This window comes from Phyllopteryx taeniolatus, chromosome 1, assembly GCF_024500385.1.
Source record: "Phyllopteryx taeniolatus isolate TA_2022b chromosome 1, UOR_Ptae_1.2, whole genome shotgun sequence".
Classification (NCBI taxonomy): domain Eukaryota; kingdom Metazoa; phylum Chordata; class Actinopteri; order Syngnathiformes; family Syngnathidae; genus Phyllopteryx; species Phyllopteryx taeniolatus.
This window is the reverse complement of record NC_084502.1, coordinates 16,685,406-16,710,036: the sequence shown is the minus strand read 5'-3', so window position 1 is coordinate 16,710,036 and position 24,631 is coordinate 16,685,406. Positions and strand designations below refer to the sequence as shown.

General features: G+C 41.1%; 1 long non-coding RNA gene across 2 annotated transcripts in view; it reads left to right on the top strand.

The window, feature by feature from the left end:
- The window catches only part of LOC133487364 (uncharacterized), an 83,767-nt gene that overhangs the window by 6,192 nt on the left and 52,944 nt on the right, over positions 1–24,631 (top strand). Inside the window, exon 3 of one of the 2 annotated variants that reach the window (XR_009791423.1) lies at positions 17,402–17,665. The exons of the other annotated variant lie outside the window; for it this stretch is intronic. This is a non-coding gene — a long non-coding RNA (uncharacterized LOC133487364). Of the gene's footprint in view, positions 1–17,401; positions 17,666–24,631 lie in introns of those variants that run through there. 2 annotated transcript variants of the gene reach the window in all.

The window sequence follows — 24,631 nt, the reverse complement described above, 5'->3', positions numbered from 1 at the left end:
CTGGGACGTGTGCGGGACGACCACAGAGAGCTGGACTGGAGCAATTTGGGAGCATCCAAGCATTTAAGACGTGGCCTACAGTTGTCCTCTACAGCAATGTGGCTCATATTTTGGGACTGACAGCTTTTATTTGGGAATTCTAGGCAAATGGGATTGAATTTGCTCAGGGGTTCTCCTGTTCTCAGATATTTTAAGTAATATTTTGCATTTGAGCACGGCAGCTTTTAGCAATTTTGCAACATGTGCCATTTTGTCCACACTTGCATCTGTTGAACGGAGGTTATGTTGCATGCGTGTTTACTTTTAGCAGCCTGCTATGGAAACATATTGAATGATACAATAGTGCATTTACACGCAGGATTGGCAACCTGTGCAGCCTAAAGTGCTTCTGAAAAGCTCTCGGAACACGCAGCCAGTCAGCGGGGGAATGAAGGAGGCTGAAGATAAGAGTCGACTTGTAAAACATAATTATATTTCTGTCGCTGGGGTGCGTGGCCATTGAAAGGGATGCGCGTAACCTGCGATTCATGCGCGGCAAGAAGTTGTCTCTGGGAAAAAAGAACAGCAGTTAAATTGCAGAGGTAAGAAGCCTTGAATACAGTGGAGCTGGGTCATAGAATAATTTGATTCCTGCAGGCAATTTCTACAGGAAAAAGGATTATATCTTCACTTTTTCTTCTCTCTGAGGATGAGGAAAGGTCTGAAATTATTAAAATCCTGTGAACAGGTTTCGGCCTGAATGACTCCAGTAAAGGGAAAGGTTGAACCCTGTTTTCGTGCCACTGCTCTCACAGAACTTTTCCTGCTTATTTTCTGATGTACACTTGATTTGAAATTCAATTCATTCATTCAGAATTACTCCAGAAGAGGTAAACGTCCGCTCGCTGTTTGTATTAGTTCACAAAGGGTTTATTTGACTTGGTAGGAAAGTGCAGATGTGTATCAACACTTTGTGTATCAAGGAATATTGAGGGGTTTTCTTCAAACTGTGCAACAATTTTAGTGAAAAAAAAAAAAAAAACAGGTTTTATCAGAAGACATCACATATTGCAATGCAGGCCTGAATAGTATCTTCTCGTTGCTGCATGTAATGCTTACTGCCTAAGCTTCCGTCCATTTTAGTGCAAGAATAAACAAACAGTTTCCCAGGCACTGACTGATACTGCTTTGAGCTGGAGATCACATCCTCCAGCCACTGGCCTCTTTTTCTTTTTTTTTTTTTTTTTTTTTACCACTTTACTCCTGAAACCTTGCATCTCAGACAACAGTGAGTTTAAGTGTCAATGCACAACAGGTGTTTAGGAATTTCTGCAGTTTCTGTCAAAGTGAAGAATATCACAGAATGTGATAGAACCTGAATTAAGCAGGTTGTCATCATATGCTGTCTGCCAAAGATCTTTCTATTCAAATGCATGTGAGTCTCACTTTATTGCACAAAACACACAATTGTTCTGCAGGGCAAAAATGTGATGTGAATGTGGAGGCCTTTTGAAGTATGTTTTAGTTCTGTCACAGATATTATTGGCACCGTCTGGTACCATGTCTTGGAGCTAGATGTGAAAGATCAGAGTGATATCTACCCTGGCGGGATTTTCCAGCCCTATTGGGACTTGAAATCGAGGTTAACCTCCATAGCTGTCACCTTCATCTGTCCCCTCCCCTCCCATCTCCCCAACTGCTCCTGCCAGACAGTTTCAGCTTGAGCCACCTAAGTTTGCCAAAGTGCACTGTGTGCGTGATCAAAGTCATGTAGTCTTTGCTTTTGCAGTGTGCAAAGCATGATAACATTGCTTCGTTCATTGTGAACGGCATTGTTTGTCCCCAGTCTGTGGACGGGGACCATCAGAGCCAGACTACCGCATTTCTCTTCTCGAATTGTAATTAAAATTGAATAATTATTTCTCAGCGGCCACATTCCAAACAAACAGACTGACAGCTCTTTTTTTTTTTTTGCGCCCGGTGAAGGCCCGTAGTTGAAATCCCCCAAGTGGTGGCTGTTTCAGTGTCTGACTGAGGCTGACACTTCTTGGGTTTATTATCTTTGTCTCCAGCCTTGGCCCTTCATCCCCACACTGCTGCTGCTGCTGCTGCTGCTGCTGGCATCATTCTCGGCCTCAGCCCGCTCTGTTCAGCACTCCACTTTCGCTCTCCACATGAAAGTGGCTGCCTGCTGAGAGACCCGACCACATGGCCTGGACTGCACCTTTCTCTCCCAAAACTTTCCTGACCTAATTAGCGCCAAATTAAAACGGACAGAACACATCCATTATTCATTTCTTGGGTTGGAGTTGTGAAATAGACATCGGGCCAAAGTGTTGGAGGCCCTCTGGTGTCAGCTTGCTTTAACTGCCGTTCCATTGTAAGACAATGCAAATTAATGAGCGCCGCATGTTGTTTTCCATCGGGCACGCTCTTTGTCTGGCTGCAGCTTTGGACGGGGAGCTGAATGTTGTGCTTCAACATTTTCTTCTGCGTGTCATTTTTAGGAATGGGAAACGATAAAGAACCTGGATTTAGTAGTTAATCAGTGTGTTTGCAGAAAAGTGGACTAATTGATTATTTATTCTGAAGAGTTTTGAAGATCCATGTGTTGGGGAGGTGCTCTGAGAAGCACAAATCGGAATCAGACGTCAAGCAGAGTTGGAGAGTGAAGGTCAGCAGACTTTTGGCAGACTGTTGATGAAGCTAATTAAAAGCTTTTCAATTTGGACTGAAATATGAATGTGAGCGACCGCATGCTGGAAAAAGGTTTGTGCTTAATTGATAGATCAGAACATTTTACAGTAAATTGGGAGCTGTCTTGAAAAATCACTTACAGAGCTCAATGATTGGATGCATTCCTCGTGGTCTCCTTCTTCCTAGTCTCTAGCTTTAAACAGAGCTTTCTACATCTGATGGTCCTGATAATGTATTTTATTGTGCCTTGAGCCCTTTGGGACTTCCGGAGAAAAATGGTGGAGCAAAGCCTTAAAGCAAATGTGAGAATCAGTACAGAGCTTCAGATTCCATGTAAGCGTCGAGGTACATGATTTTCTAAGTTGTCAAATCAGTGTGGTTCAAATGCGGCTCACAATATGGGCGAGGAGGAGAGATACTGGGTGCGATATGTAAAGGAGGCGAGATCAACCGTGCAGTCATGTCATAGCCCACGGCAACGAGTTGCAGATGTAACAAAGACGGCCTGCCGATTGTCAAGAGGCATGGATAATGATAGCTTTGCATGTACATGAACATCAAGGCCGTGCACATGGCAGTGCACCACTTTAAAGGCTGTGGCACGAGAGGGCCCATGGGGGCCAAGATGGCCCTGATATGCCCCCCAGTGGCTCACCGTCTGATGGCAGTGGCAGGTAACAAAGCAAATAGATGGCGGTGTCAGCCTTTGCTTCTGATGCAAACTTTTATTCTTAAATATATGTTCTCAAAAACCTGTGAGTACATGTAAGCATATAACCCTGCACTGATGATGCTGCACATACAATGCAGCCAATGCGACTGCTTTGAAACTAATATGTTCAAATGTTTTTTATAAATAAATAAAGTTCAATTAAATTAAGTTAAAGACACACTCTTTGACATACAGCAGTGACATTTTCCTCCTGGTTATTCGATATTTACTTGTTAACAGATACAATATGACAGGGTTTCTGCAAACAAAATATATTTTCCTTACACATTTGGTCCAATAGGTTTGCTGCCGGGGCAATTAATGAAATTATGATAGAAAGCTGGAGTTAGTTCAGGCGAGCATGCAGCATTTCCCCTCTGAGTATTTATGTCTTGATTTTGTGTGTATTCTGGTAAAGAGTGCAACTTTTCACTTGGCGGGACTCCTCTTAATGACCGTTGGCTGCCAAATATTTCTTCACAAGCCATGAACATCATTTCTCAAAAAAAAAAAATAGAAAACTTTATTCTGCACCCAATCCAATTATGAATACTTTAAAAAGTTCACCAGTAATTGCAAGACGTTGCACTTTTGAGTCAGAGCTGCTGAAGGGTAAACAAAAAGCGTTTCAAACATGTACAGGAAGAAAAATAAGATTTGCTTGTGGCTGTCTGAGGATGATGCACTATAGTGTGTGACCTCGGAGAGTAAACAATCAGATGTGGTCCATTTGCCTGCAGCTGCTTGTTTTTATTCGATTTCAAAGGATGAGGTCGCCAAATGACGCTGATCCCGCACCAAACTTTTTGACACCCTTGTTCCATTTCCCACCAATTAAAAACATGCACATAAAGAAGGTAACTCCTAGATCACTTGTTTTTATGCACTAGTAAATATTTTATTAAATGAAAAACTTCCTAATAAACATCCTTGATGACTCAAACAGTAACACAAGAGATGAAGAACAGCAATACTCGCTGAGCGCATACCTAAATCAAGTTTTAAAGATTTCTTGTGAAATCAAGGAAAGAGTGGCCATGGTGTATGATCTTATCAGCTGCAAGGAGATAACGTTCTGGATCAATGGGAACAAAAAATAAAAGAGTTTACAAAACCTGATCTGGTTAGAGTTGACATTTTCATTTCTTCATAATTTCAAACAGTTACCAAGTTTCCTAATACAATTTCTGGGACATGCTTTCATCAAAATACCCCATGTACCAATAATTACCGAACTCTTTACACCCCATTATTTAAGCAGCCCAGAATTTTACAGTCATGTCTCATGAAATTAAGTGAAAGTTCACCCTGCCCCTCTGCTGTATAATCATTGCTAAATATGGCTTTCTTTAGCTGGGGGGTTAAACGACGCAAGCGGGCTCTTCTTAGCCGAAAGCGTTGAAAAAGTGACTGCATTTGAAGGCAATAAAAGCACTTTCACTGTTGAGGCAGAACTTCACACACTTCATTTCATACACTTGTCAATTAGTGTGCGGATCCGTGCCTGTGGCGTATGCAGTGTAACTAACCTAACCTAACCTGGCCAAACACATGGATTGCCAATCACAACAAATCATCAGCTTCGCGAGCAAGTGTGTGCCACTTGTCAAAAGCAAACATTGTCAGCTATCGCTAATCTGTGCATCCAGCACACCACAGACTAAATATTTGGTACACAAACAAATAAAAAAATTTTTTTTTAATAATATGGCCCCTTTCATATGATTTTACAGATTAGTTCAAATAAATAGGGCAATCTGGATTAGATAAAACTTTAACTTTGTTCATGACCTTATAAATGAGCTTTCACTTGCACTGGTTTTGATAATGACTCAGGAACATCTATGGGTCCAATATCTTGCTCAAGGACACTGACTTTGTCACAGCGGCTCAGGATTTTGTTCCAATTAGTTATGATTTTAACATGAGTTTTTAAAATGTAAGCCACATTGTAAAGGATGATTCGTGATTTTCATGATCTTATCAATGTGTGGCTTCTCACCATAATCAAAGTGCAAAATCTTCAATCAATTAATCACATTTTAATTAAATACAATTATTTTACACAATAAGCAATGTATTTGAACTCAAACAGATTTGGTCGACAAATGCTCAATTTAACGCACGAAATATCATGAAACAGCCCTGCGATTGGCTGGCAACCAGCTCAGGGTGTACCCCGCCTCCTGCCCGATGATAGCTGGGATGGGCTCCAGCACGCCCGCGACGCTAGTGGAGAAGCGGCTCAGAAAATGCATGGATGGATGGATATCATGAAACAGTATTTTTAATTTTCTGTCATGCTTCTTCATAGACAGATTTTTAATGGAATTTTGCTAACTCAAGCACTTCCAATGTCTTAAACATTAGTTTTTTGTTTGATTTCAAGCACAACAGTTTAATATAAAAGGCAATTTCTGCCACCTAAAATTGAAAAAAAAGTCCCTTGACTGACCAAAATCCCTTTTATTTTCGAGTATCCAAGAGCAAAAATCAATGTTGCAATGTAGGTCATAACAATTTAATAAACATTTTTGTCCTGCTCTGTAACAGCAAACGCACTGGATTTTCAATACCTCTCTGTCTATTTCTTCTCTTCTTTCAATCAGTAACGAAGTAGTCTTGCTCGTACTAGATTTGTTGATGCTGTGGTTACCCAAAATGCATATGGAAGTGCCAAGAAGCAATACTATCCATGTACACAGAAACAAATGTCAGCGCTTGTGTCTGAGATCGCTGCAACATGTTTTGCAATAATGTCTTAGGCTTGAGGTACTTACTTTGTTGCGCATAACCATGCTCTTTTCCATGCATTCCATTGGACAGTTAAGAAAAGGTTCCATTCATAGTCACAAGCAATGCCGTCTCGCTTCTTACATGTCGTTAGCCTAATGTTGTGGTCCACAAACATCACACAGTACATCTTGTACATCGATGTTACTGGTGTGCCAGAAATTAGGGTACTATGGAAAGTTCTCTGTCACCTGGATTGAAGAAACCTTTCTATTTATTTTTATTTTCTCAATGCATTTTTTTTTTTGTAAGTGATTAATCTAAATTTAAATAAAAGTCATGGCCCTTAAAGAAGGTATCTCACCATCTGTTGGCCTTACAGATGCTGACAATTTTTAATACTGCATGAAATTGACCATCCAAACTAGATTACTGATTCTCAAAGTCCTGCTTGTGGTACAAGGGCTCCGGGCTGGAGGTTTGTGAAAGGATCACTGCCCAAGTACAGTTCAGTTTTATTTAACTTTTTAGTACATGAATTTGCATTTAATCTATAAGAACTGTTTTTTATGTGCAATACATTTTAATTTAAATCATTTTTTACATATTTAAAAAAAATAAATCCTAATTCAAGCACACTGTTGATGTTCAAACTGTGCATTAGTTTACAATAATATTATTTTCTCAGAATAAAACCCCTGCCTCGTTTATGATGAACACTTACCTGCCTACTACGCGTTGTCTGTATTTTAAAGTTGGTCATGATGGTGGTACTTGGAGACCTCTGTCTTTTTGAGGTGGCACTTGGTGTAAAAAATCTGAGACTCACTGCGCTATAAAACTACTTTTGGATATTTAGAAAAGGAGCTGTCAAGGACATGGAGCCCAAGTGCAACTTTGTGCTTGGTGATGAAGTGGCACCAGGTTGCACCTTTTTTCTGGTGTGAAGATCAGGAAATGTTTTTGACTGCAAGGTGGCGGATTTTTAGACTTCTTAAATCCCACATGAGAGCACAACAGTGACAAAATGACAAGCTGTACCGTCATTCACAACATGGATGAAGGCTACAGCCAGCTTGGGGGGCTCTAGTGGGGCACATGTTCACCCTCCGGGTAGTGGTTGATGTGACTACTGATCACGAGAGGCCATGCCATGACGGAGGCCTCGGTGTGGAGAACGGAGCCTGAACTGACGTCTCTGTCGACACGTCTGGTTCAAAGGTTAAGGGAGCTGTTATTATTATTTTCACATGATGGCCAGTGGCATTTTGTTATGATTGAACTCAGAAAGTGTGAGCGATCTAGCAAGCGCACTACCACTATTTAGTCTCACCGCGTACAGTATATGTCCTGTGTGTTGCCACTGTCTAATTAGAGACTACACAATGAGCTCAATTAGCAAGGCTTACACCTAAGTTGCATGGTTAATATTCATCTGTTTCAACCTTTAGCCTGCTAAAATGAGTTTTTAGAATACTGCTCAATTTCTGCGTTCTCTTGTCATCAAAGTGTTCATCTATCATCTCTGTTGCCAGAGCAAATGAATTAAATGCACCTCACAAAACCAATGTACACATTTGGCTCAATTGGAGGAACAAGAGAATTTATACAACAAATTAAAGCAAATCATTTCATGTTTTTATTCCTTGTCTTCATGCTACAGTAGCCTGAGGCTGGCGGTTTGAATGTCTCCAGAACACACATCACCATGCTTATATAAGCCTCTCATTTCGCCTCCACTTCTTGCTTTCTGAACCAGTGCAAATATTTGGAAAGGTGATTGGTTACGGCTCTGAAGTGGCTGCCTGGAGCCAGTCAGACCTTTTTGATTGGAGCAGCGCCGTGTAATAATGAACGGCATCGGCACAGGCGCAGTTCCACGACAGTTAAGCATGACAGTTAAGCCTGAGCTAGTTTGCTCTTGTGGGCCTGATGAAAGTAAGTTGTACTCCAAATGTTTGGCAGTTCCCTTAAAGTAAGGGCACCCTTTTATGAATTAGCTACCGGCATACTGATGATGAGATCATGTGCATTTAATTTCCCTTCAAGGGTCTGCCCACCACAACTAGGAGTGGGGTCTTTGAACTCCTAGGGCACCGCAAAATTATTTTCAATATCTGAATAAAAGGGCATATTATGACAAATAATAATAAAAAAAATCATAACTACGTATGCGAAAATGTGTCCAACTCATTTTGGAGTGGGCCACATTCTCACAGTTCTGGTATGCCTAAGAGGGCTGTGATGACAATGAAAATGCACACAATTCCTCTGTATTTCATTGTTATTATATATGGGTCATTTTCATATAATTTGATCAATAACGGTAAAGACATTCAGAAAAAAATATTCTAATTTAGCAGTTTTTATTAATGCCACCTTGGTTTTATATGGTTACATGTCTCCCACGCTTAAACAGCCACAATAAAAGTCTTATATTCAAAAAGTTATTGATGATTTAAAATTTTAGTCTTCCATAGTAAAGGCAGTCCTTCTTGATCGAGCAAATGGTCGTGGCCCATTGAAATACACTTCTTTTTATAACAATAAAGACAAACGTGCATAATGGAAATACATAAGCAGCGTCATAAAAATTGTGTGAGCTGCACAAATCGCATGTGTTCCCTTCAAACTCTGCGGATACAAGTGCATAAATGATCCTAACTACTCATTAAACCCATTACACTCTTGTCTTTATACAATCGTAATAACGCCAATAAGACATGCAATAGTAACATTGGATATGACATTTTGATGGATGACAACTGCCAATAATTCCACTACTCATGTCAGGAAAATTTAGTTTCAAAACGAAATTCAGTGGTCCATATATTTGACCAATATATTTTTAACAGCAAATTGAATTTGACATCACAAGTCATGGAAAATAGTGCCATCAAAATATTAATATTTAATATAATTAATTTGAGTGTGTTGACTTAACTTTTTTTTTGTCTTGAGATGCGAGCAAAATTTGAGATATGAGTGCATTTCTGACCCTCACTGCTAGGTAGCGGGAGCAAACTTCACATTTGGCCACCATCAATTCACAATGGTTTCCTTGCTGTGGAAGAACAATATGAGTTTTATATCAATATCAGCTGGTTTGCCAACTGCCTATACACCCCACAGAAGAACAAAGAAGGACAGTAAATTAGGTACAATCGTTGTTTGTGCTCTCATTTTTCTGTGTTTGCTGGTTATGTGGGGAGCAAATTGTATTACTGTGTGTTTTCATACAGTACAATATTGTTGTGTGCAATTCTTATAAAAAGTATGTTTGAAAAAACTAATGTTGTTTTTTCTGTGGGGCTGGAACTGATTAATGTAATTTTCATTCATTTTAATAGGGAAAGATAATTGAGTTATGAATGGTTTGAGATATGAATGTGGTCAGGGGACGATTTCAACTCTTATCTCAAGGCACCACTGTACAGTGTTGTTCAGTTTATGTTAAGAAGGGATTTGGTTGGGGAAACAAATGCTTCTAATAACTGTTAAAATATTTAGTATAGATTTTCTGCCACAATAGACTTTGTTTAATATAGTGGGCCACATCAAATGATGTGCTGGCCCAGATCTGGCCTCTTAGCCTTGAGTTTGACACCTGTTGCCTATGGAAACCTTCTGATAAAGGAAACAAATTGTGGCCCTCGTATTTGCAGTAGAATTTTGAAATGGCGAGAGATTCCAATGCTTTGGCTTTTGCTTAATAAAGTGTGAAGTCAAGTTTTGTTTGAACATGCACAGTATTGCCCCTCCCCCTCGAAGAAGTCACACAATTCATGTCTTGATTCTCTATACTGTTTCTGGCTTTTCTTTGGAGGAATCCTCCCTGGAGGCTTGTGTACTGGCCCAATAAGCAAGGTGGAGAGCAACGTTTGTAACAAGCTCCTCTCTCGCCGCTCTGTACTTGTGGAGAGGCTGCTCTCGCTGCCTTGACAGGGATAGCTCCCTACTCGTTTGATGTCGGCTTGACGGTCAAGAATAATGGTGCGTCGAGGGACTATTGTCATCCCTGTCAATAGGATGGCTGAGGGGGAGAGGATGGGAGGGGAGGGTTCTACCTTCTTTTGTAGCCACTGAGGAGCCAGTGCAGAGTTGTCTGGACATTGGGCTCTGTTATTTGAACTCATAGCCACATGGTGACGTGTCACCCTCAAACAGCTCGTCATCTTTTGATAATCCCTGCTCTTCTTCCTTCGAGCCTCTCCGCATGACAAACTTCCTCCTGCCGCACACTTTTGATTCACACACACACACGAGTCGTGTCTTCTCAATGTCAAACAAAGCCTTGAAAAGTCCCGATCATTTTCTTTCTTTTTTGTTTGGGTGGAATCTAACAAGGATCCTTTTCTCTTTGATGTAATTAAGCTCCTGAGGCTCGATCCGCATGTCAGAGTTAATTTTTTCCCGAGCATGGCGGGGAGCGATCAGAAGACTTCAGATGTCAGGCACACTTTCAAGCTTCACGGCACCTCGTTTTTCCTCCACCTCAAAGATAGAAATGAGGGTGGAAAAACAAATGGACACCCGACACTACCGCGCTACACTGGCCTAATAGTTCTTATCTCAACACCAGCATCCCCTTGGCACCTTTTTGTGCAGCTGCCAAAATTGCCCACCTGTAGCTGGCAGACACAGGAGTACATTTTATTTTTAATGGGTTTCTGTTGAGCAAGCAACCTGTAACCCTCCCACCTCCTTGACTGCTAATGATGTGTCAGAGGACACCCATGTGTTCCAGAAGCCGTTGCTCTCTGTTGGCACCAGTGGAATTAGGAGATGTGAGAATGGTTGGGTGGTCACAGCTACAGGAAGTGGTCCTCGCAGGAGTTGATACAAAATGTCCAGGCCAAGTGGACCAATAATGAAGCTAAAAAATGTGAATAAACTGTCTTCTTTTTGACTCACCTGCCACTAAACCTCAGCACGCTGGGTTGAGATTGTGGATTGCAAGAAGGACAAGAAGAGACAAGTAGCTTAGAAACAATGCTATGATTGACTTTTGGGTTCAGACTCGACCCTCTATAGCCCCCCCCCCCCTGCCCTGCTTCCCTCTTTGGCTCTGCATAGCTCTCCCCCCGACCCTTGGCTGACAACAGGCACTCAGTCTGTGTTCAAAGCATAATCTTCAACCTCTAGGTAGTGCCGCTCAAGCTTGGACACCAATTCTCCACAAGAGAGAAAAGAAGGTGGCAGAGGATGGGGGTGTTGGCTACTGTTGTGTGTTGGAATAAAGGCACATTAGACAGACAGTTCCTCTTGATTGCTGAAACAATAAGCCCTATTTATCGCCCATTTGAAAATGGTTTGACGAGGCGCAGAAACAGAGGCGGCTTTCATCTCGCTGGCATATTAAACTGTCACAGTACTTAACTTTAAATTAAGGTGACATGCCACTGACTCTCATGTCACCAATAGTGCAATGGCGACCTACTAATAGAAGTACAATATGACACGTTTGCTTTAACTAAAACCTCTGCTGTCGGATTATGCCCGTGACATCTTTAACTTTTCATACAAAAATGAGACGCCGGGAACAAACGTTGGGCGGCATTGAGAGCATGATGAAAGACGCCAAAGACGCCGTGGCCCACAAAGTCGTGAGTGAGTGGTGATATTGTCTCTGTCGGAAAGGACGACATTTTCTCGTATTAGACGGCTTTCGGCTCACAAATGTGCCCTTGTTGTTTGTCTTGAGAGCTTTATAGAAAGTTACTTTGTGGATAGATATTACTTGTTATTTCTCTGCAATATGTACATAATTGAGTGCTTTCTACAGTATGTGATAACCTCTCCTCCAGAAGCCAATATATCAGGTAACTTATAAGCATTTGTAATGATTATCCTTGTAAACGCTAGTATGAGAGATGATGCAACATTCTAAGAGTTTGTTAATGGGTTCAAATGTGTCTCCTATGTATTTGCAGGCCAGGCCTTGGTTAAAAGTAAATGAAAAAGTTTAATATGGAAAATCCTGTTTAAAAGTTAAAAGTTTCCACAAGAATCATGATACACTTCCGGTATTCAACGTCCCTATTCGGCTGACTGATGTGTCTTTCACAACAAATATACACTCTTACAAATGATCTTTACTTCATTTGCTGTGGGTTCAATTTCTTCAAAAGCCCCGTTTGAGGGGCAAGCCCATTATTAAAGTGGCGAAGCTGACATAACAACCTCATTTTCAATGAAATGAAGGAGAATGAACAGCGACATAGTTAAATGTCACACCAAACAATCACTGAGCGAATACACTGGTTACTTTTTTTGCTAACAGAAGGGAAATATTTGATGCAAACCCATTTACAGCAGTTTAAACTACAACCACAATAAAAACAATATTGATACTACCTTTTGGAACATTGTCAAATAAAACGGACCACGAAGAATTTTTTGTATAATATTTGATCCAGGTCTTATATTGGTTCACATTAATTTGAGCAAATGTATGATTTTTTTTGTGTGCGTGTGTGTGTGTTCTGTATGTTTAAGCAACTGTAAATATGCAGCAACGCATGTACTGTACTCGAGTGCTGCATGCCATGCATGGCTTGGAGATGAAAGTGGTTTTGTTGCAAAATATTGCATCTGACATTTAAAAAAAAATCACTTCGCAACAACATTTGATTGATGATTAAACATGGTAAACAGGATTTTCCATATTAAAATAGCCAAACATGCAATCTGGAACAGATCCGAATGGAATGGGATGTGACATTCTAGCTTCTCACCCTGCATACACATGCCTAACTGATTTCAAATCAGTTTTGAGGAGAGCCGTGAAAGACAATTTCTGAAATGTGTGAATGCAGATTGAATAGCAGAATTAGGTAACTGCTTGGACATGTTTATTAAATGTGTACGGATGTTTACCTGACTGCACGTGCACGAACCCTCAGCAGACTCTTTCTTATCGCCAGGCCTAATTGGGTGGGGAGAGGGGGTAAAACAGTAAAATCCTCTAATTCCTGGATTATAATTTAAAATATTCCAAAATGCTAATCAGGGAATTGCAACCAACAAAGGGATAATAAGATGGTCATCCAATTACTGGCATTTTCTCCCCAGTTTGGAGGGGCCTGCAGACCTGGAGCCTCCTTGCCTTCCTTCTGAGCTGCTTGCAGAGCGTCGCAGCTCAAGCTGTGAGCAAACATGGCAGCTCTGGCTGGGCCCTCCCTGTCTCACAAATATGTTAATTAGGGTCCAGATATTCACACACTTAATTAGCCGGGCTTCTAGGTTGCCTCATTTTGATGGAGGCAGGAAAGACAGGGTGACAAAGGACAAAAAAGGGGTTTATATTTCAATGGTGAATTTAAATATGCCTCAAGGTGATGAGGAGGTATTGTTAACTACTGTACCCAAATGAACTTTTCTCCCCATTTTCCTGCGGCAGGAAGCAAAATCCAGCATGGCTGAGATTAGGCTGTAATTTGCCACTGAGCACTTCCATTTTGAACATGAAGTGATTGTATTAATTGAAGTGGTTTTCATTACACGGACATATTATATGGTGGAGCCACGGTTAGGAACTTGAGAGGGGACAGCCTTCTTTGAAACCTGTGACAATAGACACCATTAGACATGAAATTGAAGAGAAATTACAAGTGAACTTTCCTAATGAAGTACCGCAAGGATTGATGCATGTAATATGCATCAACTTGTGGCCCATAATCAAACAGAGACATTATAACCAATCTGTATTAATGTTCTGAGAAAATAAGTCAAAAAAAAAACTCAAAAAAAGATAATAATAATGAAAAAGAATAAATGTTCATGGTGAATCTCTGTTGCTTCCACTCATTGACAAAAATACCAATGAAGAGAAATTAATTTGTATATTTGTGCTTTTGGGATTGAGCTTCAATAGGGGGCAGTGCATTATTTCAATTTATTTTGGGGGCACGTTCCTCCACACTAGCCTAAATATCACTTACACACAAGAATATTATATTGCCCATGTAAATCTCTTCTTTTTCTTTCACAAGAAGACAGGAGTTTGGCATGTTTATTGGCGAGTTCCAATGGGCACCTGACCCCCACCCGCCCCTACAAATTGCAGCAGCCCCATGTCTCATCACCTTCCGCTTTTCATCGTGTTCAATGCTCTTCATTGAATTTTAGAATGAACTGAGCAAACCGTCGTATTGAATGGATCATGTTTTAAAAAAAAGTTATTGTAGCTGCCAGTATGAAAGATATGAGAAAGACAGCATGCATACTTTCAGTAAACCTTTAGTTAAATGCCGGATTTCTTTCTATGCCCAGCCGCTCTGACTTTGTGGCACACAACCACTGCCATCCAAGATGCAATCAGAGATTGTGTAAATTCTGAGAGGAATTTGACACCGGTCCAAAAGCAATGCCAGGTTTTATACTATGTAAAACATGTTCTGCACCTACAGCTGACTGGAGCACCAGCTGGTGGCGAGCAGCCAAGACTGCAAGGCATGTGTCTTTTACTTGGAGACTACTTAGATTGCGCTCCACTGTTTTGTAACGTTCTGTTTGTACGGATTATTAACCATTAATAACCATTAAGACCATTGTTGGAGTTGAACTCGTACTTTTCATCCTTTTTCCACTTCTTAATATTTTACTTAACAGCCTACTAGCACTGCATTGTAATTAGTGACCATTTTACTAGTTTTGCTACAATTAAACATTTGACACAATTTCCATGTTTAGGATTTGAGGCCATGTTGACTTGTCTGAAATTAGGCTACCACAAATTCTCACAAGCATGTTACAGGATGTAATAATAATAATAATAATTATTATTATTATTCTTGTTATTTGCATGTTTAATTATTGTTTTTGGTATTGTTAATATCATTATTATCATCATCTACTGTATACATTATTAGTAATTCAAATCAGGAAAGTCTTTGTCTCTTTTTTATTGTTCAACTAGCTCAATAAATGAATTACAGGGTAAGACTAATGCAAACTACTCATTACAGAAGCAAGGCTTCTTCATGATTTCTGTCAGTTTTACTTTTCAAGCTGGCGCCTGTCAGTATGCACCACTGTATCTTTTCTGTGAGATTTAGAGCTCACATAAATAATTCAACTGTTTAAAGAAGAAGACAAAACAGTCAGAATTACAAGAGAAGATGTGGCAGCTGCTGCAGCGCTGCAAGTTGGACCTGGAATGTTGTGCAACTTGGCCCAGTGGATCATAACAGAACAGAGGACTTTAGGAAAGCAGGAGACAGGCTGCATATTGAAAAAGGTTTATTTCTTCTTTAATTTGGAAGATGTGAGTGAAGAATGCAAATTTGGAATATGCATGTTATGTGATTGGGTGGGATTTGTGTCCATCAACAGCAGTCAGAAATCAGTGTGTTTTTACTCCGATGGCAAAATAGAGCAAGAGGGGGAAAAAAATCTCCTGTCAGCTATTCTTACATAAAATATTCGAATATTCATTGTTATGAAGACTTGCACTGAGAAAGGCTAAGCTTCTTGACTTATGAATTTTAAAAGTATCCAAGCAGAGGGGAGCCTTTCCCCCACTGACCTTAATCTTAAATAGGTCTCAGACACAGGTAGAGTGATAAATGGACTCAAGTGATTCGAGCAGAGAAGAATAGAAGCTAAGCCCACTTTCTGTGACGCGGTGCCCTCGTTGGTTCTTATCGCTGGCGGGCGACAAACAGCTCCAGGTTCCAAAGGAGCATTTAGGCGCTCTGTGCCATCTTGGCTAATACATAGATTAGTTTACAAGTTTGGCTCCAGTGCCAATTGGATTAGGATTCATCACGCTGCGGGTATTTCCACATTGTTTGACAGTCTACACGCGGTCAGCATCAGGCTGTGATGGACTTATGCTAAATCCCGCCATCTTTGTGTGTATATCTAAAGGCATTGTGGCCGCCAGTGTCATCAGGGTTGAGCAGTTTTTATTTAGGATGTGTTGTGCTGAGTGCTGAGAGTCTTTAGAGCGCCACCTCTAACTCTCTCCCATCAGAAGTGATTGTAACCTTTTATTCCAAAGATAGGGCCCATCTTCTCGCCCTCGGGCTATGTCTTTTAATATCAGTGCTCTTGTCACCCTGATCCCCCGGTTCAAAAAGACTTGTGTCAAGATGAAAATATCACTGACAGAGAGCATGTCTAATGCTGCTGCACTCAGCTGTAATCAGAGTAATCACTTTGAACTAGTTCGGAGAAAGGAACTTTATTTTGCAGGCAGAATTGGTCTGGTCTCCTTTAAGACTGAGGTTTATTTGATTAAGACCGGAGTTGAGCTTGAGAAATCAGGCAAGGAGACTTCACTGGCATTCCTCAGTAATATTTATACCAACCCCCTGCCTTGTAAATCATTCATGCATTTCCCCACTCACGTTTGACTCTAAATCTCAGAGTCAAGAGTGAATTAGGCCTCGTAATAATAAACTAACCTTCAACTCAGGCATTGTCTCCTGTCAGATTGCAGGATGAGGGTCGAGAGCAACTGGCCCTCCAGGGACCAGCTAAAAATCCCTTGCAGCTTTGTGGCAGACCTGCCACTGAGGCCTTTAATTGTTATTTCAGCCCTACGCTGCATCTTCTCCCCACTCCCCCTATCCTGCGCTGTCCGGGCAAACAGAACGGTCCTGATAGCTCCGTAATGAGCAGCAGCGTCCGGAGGGAGCCAGCCAGTGACTTCCAAATACATTGCCCTTGTTAGGCATGTTTGGCGCGCGGCTGCAGTGTTACAGATGTTGGTAATAGAGCGCTAATAGAGATCTATTAGCCTTTGGTTCACGGTGAAGCTCACAAGATTACGACGCTCCCAGTTGACCTCTGCCTCCCTCAGAACCATTTTATATCATTCCATCATCCCCAAAGGTAGCTGCAGGTCCAGCATCAGTGTGATTATTCTCTACCGAATCAGGAATATGACACGAAAGGGGAATACATTATAGTTTACCACAAGGCTGAAGGTACATGGAACAATGACATGAATTAGCCCAAAGGTTTTATCACAAATGAATTATGTAAATTCATTGGTCTTGTCTATGCTTCCTGTCTAGTTTTGCTTCACATCTTAGCCCTCTTCCAGCTCTAAATAAACAGTCTTTCTTCTTATCTGCACACGTCTTCCTTCCGGCTATGAGCAGATTTTCATTTAGCTAAAACCTTGGTACGACGTCCATGAGACTGATAATCCTTCCACAGGTCGCAGCTGGCATTTGCACGGTGCGGATGATTAGTCAGTAACGTTTTGCATTTGACCTGGAGAAATTCTCTCAGTGGAAGTAAGCATACACTGTATTTTTTTTTCAGTGGGCTCCCCTCCCTCTCCATCCACGTACACACATTAATGGATGATGATGGAAAGCATTTACCTCACGCTCTTCATCCTCTCAAACACCGTCTGTCTTGTCACCGTGTGCGACGGCTGGCGACCTTCATCAGAAGTATTTTTTAATTGCTTTTGACGGTGAATCGGCACCCCGGCAGGCCCGGAGGGCCCCCATCAGAGCGTGGCAGAGCGCTGTTTTGCACAGGTATGAGGAGGGATCCCTCAGATGGAATTAAGGCGGTGAACGGGGGAAACAGGTCATGAATGCACTTATCTCATTTGTCTGACAGGTTTAAACGTTTATTAAAGGCCTCAGCCCTAATTCCCTCAAGCAGGTGTAAGCTTCCGTTGAGGTGTGAATTATATCCAATCGAGCAGATATGCTCACAATATGCAGAATGTGAGCGGTAAGCTTCTCCAGGTGGAAATTGAATAACTCATGGTTTTTGGGCATAATCCACTGGTGCTTTGTCACATACAGCATGGTGAAAAAAAGAAAAGCTTTGTTTCCTATTTTGTGAAAATAAACTGTATCAGTGGTGCCGCACTTCGAATGTTCAAAAAGCCCGACATGCTGGCCTGGAGGAAAAACATGTAGGGACACACGGCTGGAACACATGGAGTCTTTCTGCACTTTTGGTGCCCCGGGGTCACATCACGAAAGGCCTGCCGTGGATGGACAATGTTCACCGATGCAACAAACAGATTTGCTCTCCTCCCAGCGTCATCTGCCACCTGGCTTCGGCTGAACTGTGCAGTCATGTTTCTTTCTGACTCCACACACTTACAACTCTGTTTGTTTATTATCCAGGCAGAACAGAAGTGGCATTAGTGAGTGGTGGACTCACATCCTGTCATGACTGCTGCCTTTGGACAGTCCAAACTAAAAGAAGCCTTCACTGTCTCTACTTTGGCCCCAGAACCATTTTTCATTCACATGGACAACAACAGCTGCATTTAACTCATCATCTGACATGAATCCGCCATATTGTCCTTTGTATGAAGGGCCCGTTGTTGTGTTCGCGTAACTAGAGTTTTCACTCATCGTGCAGAAGCTAATCATTTCAGAATGTTTTCAGTTTTATTTTTGGGTTTACTTGCATGTCCTTATCATAGCTTTGGACTGTTTTCATTTAATGGCCATTGATTTCAGGTTATAACCCAGATCCAAGTGTTTTGAGAGGTGAAAGATTATATTTGTGTACAGTTGTTCTCATTACAAGTTTACATACCGTAGCAGAATTTGTAAAATATCGTCTATTTTAGGGAAAATATGAGCGATGAACCATTTCATTGCTTTCTGTATTGCTTTGATTTGTTGAATGATTGTAATATTCTGAAATGCTTCATAGTTTAATTTGAATTCAAACAAAAATAAAACAAATGTGTTTGCCTGATCACTTTATTTCTTTAAAAAATAATATACATTTTACAAATTCTTACTCATGAGCACAACTGTATATTTTTGCCAAGCTGTGCATTTTCAGTGTCTGCTTGGTGGTCTTTTCCACTTGCTTTGTAGCACCTTAATAGTTCATAAACTTTATAGTTAAATAACCGTTGTTGTTAACTGTTTTTTTTAATGACCTTATCTCCTTTGCAAACCCTCAAGACTAGAATTTATACTTTTTTTCAAGCAGATGAAAAGAAAATGTTAATTCTAAATTCCAAGAATGCATGAACTGTATTTTTAGCCAACAAACAGGGTGATGGCCAATTTTGTGTGCTAAATATATTTCTGAACAAAGAATACTTCTGTTGAAAATCTGTTGCTGTGGGGGAAATTCAGAGGAGTTCCCCCAACACTGTAGAGCCATTGTTGTGAGGGTCTTAAATGATAAAAAATATGTCCGATAAACATAGTCACGTGACCAGAGATAATGACAACCGTGTCCCATCTGCATGATGGCAATTAGCCACAGCCACAGGGCACTGACCTCCACCCTAGGATAGAAACAAATGCAAAGATTCATGCAGGAGAAAACGGTGACATCACGTTAGAGGCGCGCTCGGTCCACATTGCACTCAGTGTTTGATTGTGCCACTTGCTCTGTGCTCTATACAGTGCTTGAAGGACTTGCCGTGTTTCAGACCAAACCATTGTTGTCTCTGCACTTACACTTTGTCTGAGCCTTTACAAATTTCAACACTAGAGGAATGGAAAGACTCCACCAGCTGGTGCAATTCAAACTCAAGACTTGAAATGAATAATATTATTAATGTTTTATATAATACATACTGTATCTTACTAAAGTGAGTACACCCCTCACATTTTGGACATTTTCACGTAGGGGTTTTACTTGGTATTGTTGACATGGCTGTCTGATGAGATATTATGAGTGGACAGTAAATGAACACTGTTACAATCTTTACGCTGACAACTTTACATTGCACCAAGCTTCAGTGTGGTTCCATTACAGTAAAAAACAAAACAAAACAAAACAAAACCAAGAATCTGATGATTGTACTCACTTATGTGACATACTATATATATAATGATATCTCAGTCTTAATATAAGACATCTATATGACTAGAATGCCATTCAGTGGGCTGAACAATCCTGATCTGGATCAGCACCAATTTCGACACCTCCATATACACCCAGCTCGAAATTTTCTCATTAGCATTCATGCATTGTTCACTGAGCCCCACACTTCCACAAAATTTTTAAAAAATCGATTCAGTGAATTTTACATAATCCTCCTGTATAGCAAATGAATAAAAAGCAATGAAAACACCACCTTCTCGGTGGAGGTAAGAATTCCCGAGTTGCTGGAAAGGATACATCTGAAGCTGAAAGAGTAAAAAAAAAAACTTCCAACCTCAGACTGTGATGGAAAACAAGTTGTTTGCAGTGAAGAATCACCGCCACTTATGTCTGCAGAGAAAAGAGATTAGGAAGAGAACCTGGCGGCGCCACTGTGAGCTCTAAGCACTGGAGCTCGGCTTCTTCTGCTGCTGTCTGCGTTGTAAGACCGATGCAGATCGAAAATTCAAACAGCAGAGTGCCAAGATCTTTCTGTGGATTCCCCTCTTCCAACTAGCTTAGGATTATTCTCCATCGGAGCTAATACCTGGTGAGGAAGTAAAGCCTGAAGGATGGGATTATTTAATGTGGCATTTTAATGTGTGACACGCTAATCATGTCTCAGAACAGGAATACTTCAACCATTTAACTTTTGTCAAGGGAGGAGAGATGTGCTCAGGAAGTAAGCCTTCAAAAAAAGTCTCAAAGCCACACAAGCAGCCACTTCCACCAGCACCTTACACCGCAAGAACCTGCTTGAACACCACAATGACACATTGTCACTGCTGAGAACTGGGAAGGAGGGCGGTGTAGCAGTAGAGTGGATCTGCCACGGCCATGCAGGGAGTCGTCAATCTGGGCCCGAGACGGAACGATGATGTCACAATCCTCGTATACCGGCGCCTGAAGCTCCTGAGGATTTGTGTGCAAAGCCGAGTTTTCTCCTGGATTGAAAAGTTTAACAAGGTGAAGCAGTGAGCTCTAATTTGACCTCTCTGAGCCTTTGAAGAGGGGTGGTTTTTGAAAGAGCAGCAAGCGCCCGTGTCTCCCCATCGCCGTCATCTGTCCGTGATCATCAATGGTTAAGCATATGAAGCGTTGCTATTGTATCAGCACGTTATTAAAGCTGCCCCGTGCCTTGCCGTCTTTAAGGATGATGCTCAGATAGTGGTGTGGAAATCAATGACAGGCCCGAGAGTCGCCAGTCTGGCAGACTTGACACGCAACAGCGGAAGGTAAATTATTGGAACTTTAATTACTTTGATCCGTCATGCATTGTAGCATTGTGTCAGCAAAGTCAATGCCATGACAGACGCTGAACAAAGGCCAGCACCACATTTTCATAACATCTTCACTCCCGTTTCCCAATGCCTGATTAAAGCTGCAGTGTCAAGGACCAGAAGCCCCCGGTACACCCCCCATGCACATATTCAGAAACTCATTTTGTTTACCCAACTCATTACTGAAGTCAACCATTGAATGCCGGCCCATTATGGGCCTCTGAACCACGGCTTTACAAGCAAGCACAATGCGCCGCACTATCGCCATTATCACATTGTTGGAGCGTAATGTATCGCCCTGTATTGCCGCCGTAAATATAAGTCTGTGTGTTGAGCTAAATTAAGAAGGATTTGCTTAGACAATGAGCAAAACAATGACACAAACTCGCAAAGTAAATGAGCGAAAGAAGAAATTTCTCTTTTTATTTCATCAAAGCATGAACAAAATTACCCCTTTTTTCACCATTTCATGAATATTCTGCCACTTAATCCTGGGATGAATCTGCAGGATTGTTCTGGGAGCTGATAAATGGCTGGCATGTGAGCTAATTTAGAGGCACACATTAATCTCCAGTCGTGGCCCAAGAAGGGAATAAATAGGTAATTGATATGTGGCCAAATGGGCAAAACCCCCGAAAAACTTCTGCAGATGCAAACTGAGGCGATCTTCTGCATTATTAATTGCACAAGCCGTAGCAAGCGAGCAGAACAGGAAAGAAAAGTGCTTTAAGTCTTCAATCAAGTACAATTAAGCAAAACTGTTGTTCTGTGGAGAAATAGTCAGCTGTCATCAAGAAAAGTCTTGATTCATTAGCAGCTCAGGGATTTGCCAACTTCAATCTTAATCGCTCCAATGATGCTTCATAGTTGTGTCTGTGAGTGATTTGTATTTTATTCTATCCTGCACTTTGGGATAATCCGGCACAATGTGACCGCTACAGAGGACACTGAGGACATCACATTCACTTCCCTTCAGGCTCATCAACACTAATTAAAAAATACACCAATTGAAAAGAGTGTTGGAACACTAGGCCCAAATTTACAGGAAGTGAAAATTGAAGAACAATATACAATTGGGAACTGTTATAAAAGCCAACACTCTTCTGGGGAAGCCTTCCTAGAAGATTTTGGAGAACGTCTCTGGAAATCTTTTTCTATAAATTCAGAAGAGCGTTCATCAGGTCCCAGGTCACTGATTTTGGTGCACAGTCTCTGTTCTAGTTCATCTTAAAGATCTTTGTTGAGGTTGAGGTCCAGGTTCAGTCAAATACTTACAGACCAAGTTCATTCCCAGTGATGGAAAAGGAAAGAGCCTTCCCCTCCAAAGTGTCCTCACAAATTTGGAAGCATAGGCTTCTCTAAAATCTCTGGGTAAGATGGAGGGTTTCAATTCAGTAGGACATAAAGGTCGTAATGAATTCTCTATACTAATGTAACGTCTATATATGCAAAATTGTGTGTTTGGCATTTGAAGACGGACCGATTCACACTCATTAGGTGCAAAACCATTCAGCTGACGTGTTTTTCCTGGAAGTTTGCGCCCAAAGTGCATGGCATGGGAAAATTAGATCTTTGGCAAAAACTTCAAATTGTAACTATCTAAAGAAAAAAGAAGGGGAAAAAATCCTTCTCCTGTCTTAATTTGTATTGAAGGCCTGGAAGAATTCAGCGTACTTTGCAGTTTTGTAAGGGGGAAGATGTTTAAGTGGAGATTAATTCCAATTTTTGCTTGCTCAGTACTTGTAAAACTAAAGCAATTTATATTCCTTCTCTTAACGATCCCCCTTTCTCTGATTGCAGTAATGTAATCTAATTGTAATTATGATACTATCTGGATCACAGAGACCTTAACATGATTGGAGCTACTCCATTGCATTAAAAACTAATTTTTGAATAATGATGAAAGGAGCACTGGAAAATTTGGAAGTATTACATTTTTTCTTTATCTCTGTTTTGTGGGGGGGGGATCTTGCTCTCCCCTGCCTGCCTGCCTTCAGTCACAGTTCTGGTGTAAATGACATGAAGGAGTGGATCCGGAGAGTGGTGGGAGGAGGGGAAATGGACCACCATAATTAAATGTATCAATGGCTCATCATGGGCTGCGGGATAGCGGTGTACCGCGGCGAACAAGTTCACCATCGTCCCATGAGCTTTCGCTTATCACGTGTACGTCTCATATGCGCCGCATCAGACCTTCGCTATGAGGACGAGCTTTGCCTACTGGGAATGGAGTAACTGGATGAGCAAGGTTCTCCACCTGCAAGCCGTATACGTCTTATCAGAGTGTGACTGCCGGACTATCTTGTTTGTGGTGCTTTAATGTAAACATGAGGTGAGAGCAGTGTGGCTAATAATAACTAACAGTATGAAATGAGATGCTAATGGAAACCGAGACACTGTGACTCCATGGTAGGGCAGGACCCCTTAAATTACCTGCACCCACTCCTAGCAGGTAAAGGCAAAGCTTCTGGAACAAATCTGGCGCAAAATCATGGAGGGACACAAACATGTGGCAGGGGATGAAATCATCTTCACCCAGGCCCCACTTCTGTTGGGTCAGTCCAATATTTTCAATGACGGATAAGCAGCTCTGACACTTTAGGAAGCAAATTTCAAGCTGCTGACAAGATTCAGCACCATTCAGGTGGCCCACAAAAAACAACCAAGAATTGTTCAGAAATATGCACTTTGAACCAACCACTGGTTTACTGCTTGTACATGGTGGCATTGGTGCATGTCAAATCTGTGTATGTTTGCAATATAGAGTGATACCTTGATTTACGACTGCTCCAAACAAAGCAATATAAAGGAAAGTCTGAGCACTCATAGAAGTGTATGCACTGCTCTGTCATTGGTTAAATCCACATCCCATGATTTATGCACACCCCAGTGTTTTTACTCAGCTTCTCCATTTCCACAATGTTTATAGTTTAAAGTAGGCCTGCGGTAGCCTTGGTCAGTTTTGGGCCATTTGTGAGTGGATTTTTGGATTTGGATTTGTGTTGCTGTAGGCTGTTCCACTCGTCTGGGATAAATCGTGCAGATGCATCATTTCTTGTCTTAATAATTGTAACCTATTTCTCTTATAGTTCACTAACTGGCCATGATTACAATCTCAGATTAACATCAAATACTGTACATGTATTGTAAGGTTTCTGCGGAGAATATCCCTTATGGGTGGTATTTTGTGTGTATGTATGTCTATCTGTCTATCTATCTATCTATCTATCTATCTATCTATCTATCTATCTATCTATCTATCTATCTATCTATCTATCTATCTATCTATCTATCTATCTATCTATCTATCTATCTATCTACAGTGGGGCAAAAAAGTACTTAGTCAGCCACCAATTGTGTTCTCCCACTTAAAACGATGAGAGAGGCCTGTAATTTTCATCAT